The sequence below is a fragment of the Chiloscyllium plagiosum genome, unplaced genomic scaffold, assembly GCF_037043375.1.
Source record: "Chiloscyllium plagiosum isolate Xiang-an unplaced genomic scaffold, Cpla_swu_hap1 HiC_scaffold_22, whole genome shotgun sequence".
NCBI lineage: Eukaryota > Metazoa > Chordata > Chondrichthyes > Orectolobiformes > Hemiscylliidae > Chiloscyllium > Chiloscyllium plagiosum.
In genome coordinates, this window is record NW_028270160.1 from 19170107 (window position 1) to 19178007 (window position 7901).

Consider the following 7901-nt stretch of genomic DNA (forward strand, 5'->3'; position numbering starts at 1 on the left):
CTCTGGCTTGAAGAGAACTTTCAGATGGTGGTGTTCCAAAGTATCAGCTGCCCATGTCCTTCCAGATGGGAAAGAACTTTGGTTTGGAAGTTAGCGAGGCAATGGCCTGATTACATTATTATTGGATTATTAGTCCAGAGACCCAGGTAATGTTCTCAGGACTTGGGCTTGAATCCCACCGTGGCACATGGTGGAATTTGAATTCAATACGAATCTGGAATTGAAAGTCTAATTAACTTGTTGTCAATTGTCAGAAAAACCCATCTGGTTCACCAATGTTATTTAGGATCTGCTGTCTTTACCTGGTCTGGCCTACATGTGACTCCTGACCCACAGCAATGCAGTTGCCTCTTTCAATTAGGGATGGTCAATAAATGAGCCATGAATTAATTGCAAAAAAGATGCTGTCAAAGGAACCTTGGTGAACTGGTGTATTACACACTGCTGTCACTGTACGTAGGTGGTGAAGGGAGTGAATGCTGAAGGTGGTGGATGGGGTGCCACTTTCCAGATTGAGTTTGAGTTTGATTTTGATTGATTGTTGTGACATGCATCAAGATACAGTGAAAAATGTTGTTTTGAATGCTATACAGGTAGATCATACCATACAAAGTGCAACAAGGCAGCAGGACAGAGAGCAGAACACAGTGTTACAACTGCAGAGAGAGAAAATAAATCAGAATTAACATCTGGAATTTCAAAAGTCTGATAATTGCGGGGAAAAAGCTCTTCCTGAATCTGTTCATACATGCATTCAGACTTTTATATCTTCTACCTGATGAAAGGAGGTGGAAGAGAATATAATCAAGTGGGAAGGGTCTTTGATTATGTGGTTGCCTTCCCGAGGCAGTGGCGAGTACAGATGGAGTCAAATGTCTTCAATGTAGTTGGACTAGCAGTCATTTGTGTAAGTGGAGAATAGTCCATCACATTCCTGACTTGCATCTTGTAGGTGAGAATAAGGAGGTGATCACTAGAATCATAGAGATGTACATCACGGAAACAAACCCTTTGGTTCAACCTGTCCATGCTGACCAGATATCCCAACCCAATCTAGTCCCACCTGCCAGCACCTGGCCCATATCCCTCCAAACCCTTCCTACTCATACACCCATCCAGATACCTTTTAAATGTTGCAATTGTAGTAGTCTTCACCATTTCCTCTAGCAGCTCATTCCATACACGCTGTGTGAAAATTTTGTCCATTAAGTTTCTTTTATACCTTTCCCCTCTCACCCTAAACCTATCCTCTCTAGTTCTGGACTCCCCCACCCCAGGGAAAAGACCTTGTCTATTTATCCTATCCATGCCCCTCATAATTTTGTCAACCTCTATAAGGTCACCTCTCAGCCTCCGACGCTCCAGGGAAAACAGCCCCAGCCTGTTCAGCCTCTCCCTATACCTCAAGTCCTCCAACCATGGCAACATCCTTGTACACCTTTTCTGAAACCTTTCAAGTTTCACAATATCTTTCCGATAGGAAGGAGACCAGAACTGCACACAATATTCCAACAGTGGCCTAACCAACATCCTGTACAGCCGCAACATGACCTCCCAACTCCTGTACTCAATACTCTGACCAATAAAAGAAAGCATATAAAACACCTTCTTCACTATCCTATCTACCTGCGACTCCACTTTCAAGGTGCTATGAACCTGCACTCCAAGGTCTCTTTGTGAAGCAACACTCCCTCGGAGAAAGTGAGGACTGCAGATGCTGGAGATTAGAGTCAAGATTAGAGTGGTGTTGGAAAACTACAGCACAGGAATGACAGCCACATTCCTGATGAAGGGCTCCTGCCCGAAACGTTGATTTTCCTGCTCCACAGATGCTGCCTGACCTGCTGTGCTTTTCCAGCACCACTCTAATTTCAACACTCCCTAGGACCTTACCATTAAGTTATAAGTCTTGTTAAGATTTGCTTTCCCAAAATGCTGCACCTAACATTTATCTGAATTAAACTCCATCTGCCACTTCTCAGCCCATTGGCCCATCTGATCAAGATCCTGTTGTAATCTTGAGGTAACCTTTTTCGCTGTCCCCTACACCTCCAATTTTGGTGTCATCTGCAAACTTACTAACTATACCTCTTATGCTCACATCCAAATCATTTATATAGATGATGAAAAGTAGTGGACCCAGCACCAATCCTTGTGGCACTCCACTGGTCACAGGCCTCCAGTCTGAAAAACAACCCTTCACGACCACCCTCTGTCTTCTACCTTTGAGTCAGTTCTGTATCCAAATGGCTAGTTCTCCCTGTATTCCATGAGATCTAACCCTGCTAACCAGTCCCCCTTCTTGAATGCCTTACTGAAGTCCATATCAATCACATCTACTGTTCTGCCCTCATCAATCCTCTTTGTTATGGTGGCTCAGTGGTTAGCACCGCTGCGTCATAGTGCCAGGGACCGGGGTCAGATTCCCGGCTCGGGCAACTCTCTGTGTGGAGCTTGCTCGTTCTCCCCGTGTCTGCATGGGTTTTCTCCATGTGCTCCGGTTTCCTCCCACAGTCCAAAGATGTGCAGGTCAGGTGAATTGGCCATGCTAAATTGTCCATAATGTTAGGTGGATCAGTCATGGGTAAATGTAGGGGAATGGGTGGGTTGCTCTTCGGAGGGTCGGTGTGAACTTGTTGGGCCGAAGGGCCTGTTTTCACACTGTAGGGAATCTAATCTAATCTAAAACCTCAATCAAGTTTGTGAGATATGACTTCCCACGCACACAGCCATGTTGTCTATCTCTAATCAGTCCTTGCCTTTCCAAATACATGTACATCCTGTCCCTCAGGAGTCCATCCAACAACTTGCCCATCACCGATGTCAGGCTCACTAGTCTATAGTTCCCTGGTTTGTCCTTACCTCCCTTCTTAAACAGTGGCACCACGTTCGCCAACCTCCAGTTTTCCGGCACCTTGCCTGTGACTATTGATGATACAAATATCTCAGTAAGAGGCCCAGCAATCACTTCCTTAGCTTCCCACTGTGTTGAAAATGTGTTGCTGGAAAAGCGCAGCAGGTCAGGCAGCATCCAAGGAACAGGAGAATCAACGTTTCGGGCATAAGCCCTTCTTCAGGAATGAGGAAAGTGTGTCCAGCAGGCTAAGATAAAAGGTAGGGAGGAGGGACTTGGGGGAGGAGCGTTGGAAATGCGATAGGTGGAAGGAGGTCAAGGTGAGGGTGATAGGCCGGAGTGGGGTGGGGCGGAGAGGTCAGGAAGAAGATTGCAGGTTAGAAAGGCGGTGCTGAGTTCGAGGGATTTGACTGAGACAAGGTGGGGGGAGGGGAAATGAGGAAACTGGAGAAATCTGAGTTCATCCCTTGTGGTTGGAGGGTTCCCAGGCTGAAGATGAGGCGCTCTTCCTCCAACCATCGTGTTGCCATGGTCTGGCGATGGAGGAGTCCAAGGACCTGCATGTCCTTGGTGGAGTGGGAGGGGGAGTTGAAGTGTTGAGCCACGGGGTGGTTGGATTGGTTGGTCCGGGTGTCCCAGAGGTGTTCTCTGAAACGCTCCGCAAGTAGGCGGCCTGTCTCCCCAATATAGAGGAGGCCACATCGGGTGCAGCGGATGCAATAGATGATGTGTGTGGAGTGCAGGTGAATTTGTGGCGGATATGGAAGTGTCCCTTGGGGCCTTGGAGGGAAGTAAGGGGGGAGGTGTGAGCGCACGTTTTGCATTTCTTGCGGTTGCAGGGGAAGGTGCCGGGAGTGGAGGTTGGGTTGATGGGGGGTGTGGACCTGACGAGGGAGTCACGGTCTTTTCGGAACGCTGATAGGGGAGGGGAGGGGAGGGGAATATATCCCTGGTGGTGGGGTCCGTTTGGAGGTGGCGGAAATGACGGCGGATGATACGCTGTACATGGAGGTTGGTGGGGTGGTAGGTGAGGACCAGTGGGGTTCTGTCCTGGTGGCAGTTGGAGGGGCGGGGCTCAAGGGCGGAGGAGCGGGAAGTGGAAGAGATGCAGTGGAGGGCATCGTCGACCACGTCTGGGGGGAAATTGCGGTCCTTGAAGAAGGAGGCCATCTGGGTTGTACGGTTTTGGAACTGGTCCTCCTGGGAGCAGATGTGGCGGAGACGAAGGAATTGGGAATATGGGATGGCGTTTTTACAGGGGGCAGGGTGGGAGGAGGTGTAGCGAAGGAATTGGGAATATGGGATGGCGTTTTTACAGGGGGATGCGAGTTCTAGGGTACACCTGATCAAGTCCTGGGGATTTATCCACTTTTAAGCATTTCAAGACATCTAGCTCTGCCTCCTCTGTAATATGGACATTTTTCAAGATGTCATCATCTATTTCCCTACATTCTACATCTTCCATGTCCTGAGTAAATACTGAGGCAAAATACTCGTTTAGTATCTCCCCCATCTCCTGCAGCTCCATACAAAGGCTGCCTTGCTGATCTTTGAGGGGCCGTATTCTCTCCCTAGTTACCCCTTTGTCCTTAATGTATTTGTAAAAACCCTATGGATTCCCCTTAACTCTATTTGCCAAATCTACCTCATGTCCCCTTTTTGCCCTCTTGATTTATCTCTTAAGTATACTCCTACTGCCTTTATACTCTTCTAAGGATTCACTTGATCTATCCTGTCTGTACCTGACATATGCTTCCTTCTTTTTCTTAACCAAACCCTCAATTTCTTTAGTCATCCAGCATTCCCTATACCTACCAGCCTTTCCTTTCACCTTAAAAGGAATATACTTTCTCTGGACTCTCATTAGCCATGGATTTCCTAGCTCTAGTTTGCTCTTGTAGCCACAGTATTTATATGGCAGTCCACTTAAGTTTCTGCATAATGCTAACTCCTAGGATGTTGGCGGTGGGCAATTCAGTGGTGGTAACAACATTGAAGGAGTCAAGTTAAGAGGCTAGATGGTCATTGCCTGACACTTGCATGATGAGAATGTTACTTGCTAATTGTCAGCCCAAACTAAATGTTGTCTGGGTGATAATGAACCTGAACATGAACTACCTCAAATTCTGTGCAGTCTCAATTATCCGCCAATATCTAAATGTCTGATCTTATGGTGGAGAGAAAAAAAAATCAATGATAAAGTAGCTGAACATGATTGAGTCTGCCACACTACAAGGATTCATTGCAATGATGTTGAAATGGTTGACCTCCAGCTACCATCTTCCTTTGTGCTGGTCATGATTCCAACCACTGGACACATATATCCTGACTCCTGTTTTGCTTGGACTCCTTAATGACACATTAGATCACACGTTGCCTTGGCATCATGAGAAATCACACGCACTTCTAGAATTGAGTTCCTTTGTCATATTTTGGTCCAAAGATGTAATGAAGTGAACAGCCAAGTACCCGACTGGAACTTAAACTGATTATCCATTCACAAATTTTGCTGAGTAAAACTTGTCACTTCATTGTATGTTGATGACATCTCACATCACTTTGCTGATGACTGATAGGGTGGTAATTGGTTAAATTGGATTTGTTCCCATACTCAAGCAACCAAATATTCAGGTAAATGACATGTCATAGTTTTACTGGAATATCCAGGCTATGAATGCAGATGGCTGAGGGAGACAATTATTCAGTTTTACAGCCAGACTACTGCAGTACCCAGTGCCTTCAGCCATTTCTTGATATTAAACACATTGTATCACATTGGCATGTGTGTTGCTAGGGATCTCAGTAGGCTGAAATGCATCATGCACTCAAGCAATATATCTGGCTGAAGATAGCTTCAAACTTTGTCCTTTGCACTGGCAAACTGAGATTTCCCACAATTGAGGACGGGGATATTTGTGGAGAGTCCTCTTCTAGTTAACTGTTTAATTCTCCAGCATCATTCAAGTGACGGACATGACAGCACTGCAGACCACTGATCTGACCCAATGGTTTGGGGATCATTTTGCTTGGTCTAGCGCAAGCTGCATCCACTGAGTTGTAGCTCTATCATATCAGGTTGTTTCTTTTTAAGACATGCTCGGCACTGTTCCTGGCACCTTCTCCAGAACTCCTTATGAACGAGAGTAGATAGCCTTAACTGATGTTAATAGTAAGCAGCAGGGATAAATTGGGCTATAAAGTCACAGATTGTGGTTGAAGACACTAAAAACAGATTCTGCCTGGCCTGAACATTTGTAGCAATTTTGGTTCTTATTTCAGGTTCTTATTTCAGCATCTGCAGTATTACTCTTTTGCAATGATATAAGTAATACATTGCACATATTGTCTTTGGGATCAAGCCGGCATAGTCAACAACAAAATCAAAGAATTTGTTTTTGAAAATATTTCTGTAAAGTTTAAAACATGACAGATATTTCACAAGTGGCACCACAAAAGACCTGTTATCAATTCACAAATATCACAGAAGGTAACTGTTCCAAGGTATTCCAGCTGTGGTCTGACTGGTGCCTTGTAATGTTTTAGTCAGATGTTCCTATTTTCTCCCCTATTCCCTTTGAAATAAAGGCTAACATTTCATTTGCCTTCCACAGTCCCTGCTGAACTTTGATGCTTGTTGTTTTTTGAGATTCATGCGCAAGGACTCCCAAATACCTCTGTGCTGCAGTTTTCTGCAGTCTTTCTTCATTTAAATAAAATTCAGCTCCTCTATTTGTCTTGCTAAATTCTCAACCTCACATTTTCTGACGTTATACTCCATCTGTCAAATTTCTGCTCACTGGCTTAACCTGTTTATATCTTTTTGGAGAATGTCACAAGTCTCATCTTTCAATCTAACTTTCTTTAGTTTAGAAAAAAAAACCACAATTCACAAAAAACTGGCCAACAAGGTTGATTTTCCACAGAGATACACATTAAGTGCTTGGTCTCTGAGAGTGTGTCGCGCACACGCATACACACACATACAGCCCTTTATTTTGTGAATGGATTTATTTGGATTGTGTCACTCTGACTGACCAGAAACGTCAACCAAATCCCACCCCACCCCAGTTTTCTTGAACTGGCAGTGGATCTTTCTCAAATAACCCAAATGATCTTTGGTTTTCCCCGAGATGAGGGGGGGGCAGGGAGTCAAGTTATTCCTCCCTCCCCCTTCAAATCACTAGAGTTTTATTTTGCTGCCTATCATTCTCTCCCATTGATTGCACTGTTTCCTCAATCTTTTTCTAGATTGTTGGAAATCCCACCCCCATCCCCTTTCTGAGTTTCTCACTTTGTCCTCTGTTCCATTTCCTGAAGATTTTGGTCTCCCTCCACACCTGCCTGATTTTCCCCTCCATGGTCTCCCCCTCAATCTCTGCTCCCTCCTGACAGTCTGACTCCCTCCCTTTCTGGGGGAGGGGTCTCTGTGAACCAGCTGCCGGCTGCTGAGGGCCGACAGCGGCTCTGATCCCCGCCTAACCCCGCTCTCCCCAACCTCCGGGGCCCCGACCTACCTCAACGACATAGTCAAGCTCTCACCGCCCCGACTGCGGAAGCGAGCACCGTCCACGCACCGGCCGACACTTCATTTACACACACACACACCGTCCGCCGGCCCGGCCCTCACCGACACTCAGAACCCGCATGGAGGCAGCCTGTCTGCCCACCCCCGACTCCTGCGCCTTCTCCTCCCGGCCGCGCGGTGTCGCTGCTCGCTCTCCTCCCGGCCGCGCGGTGTCGCGGCTCGCTCTCCTCCCGGCCGCGCGGTGTCGCGGCTCGCTCTCCTCCCGGCCGCGCGGTGTCGCGGCTCGCTCTCCTCCCGGCCGCGCGGTGTCGCGGCTCGCTCTCCTCCCGGCCGCGCGGTGTCGCTACTCGCTCTCCTCCCGGCCGCGCGGTGTCGCTGCTCGCTCTCCTCCCGGCCGTGCGGTGTCGCTGAGCCTGGTTCTAATAATTTTTTTCCCGCTTGATAAAGATTTGGAATTTATTCATGTCTCTAAATTTTGGAATTGCACAGCGATGTTGAGGTTAAAGGCGCTTTGCCGTGTTA

The 7901-nt window shown here is 47.0% G+C and overlaps 1 protein-coding gene across 3 annotated transcripts in view; it reads right to left on the bottom strand.

The window, feature by feature from the left end:
- Positions 1-7521, bottom strand: part of gpam (glycerol-3-phosphate acyltransferase, mitochondrial) — a 94270-nt gene extending 86749 nt beyond the window's left edge. For all 3 annotated transcript variants that reach the window (XM_087998829.1, XM_087998828.1, XM_043712857.2), the window contains exon 1: positions 7369-7521. The gene's annotated coding sequence lies outside the window, so the exon portion shown is untranslated. The remainder of the gene's footprint in view (positions 1-7368) is intronic.
- Positions 7522-7901: the final 380 nt, after the last annotated feature.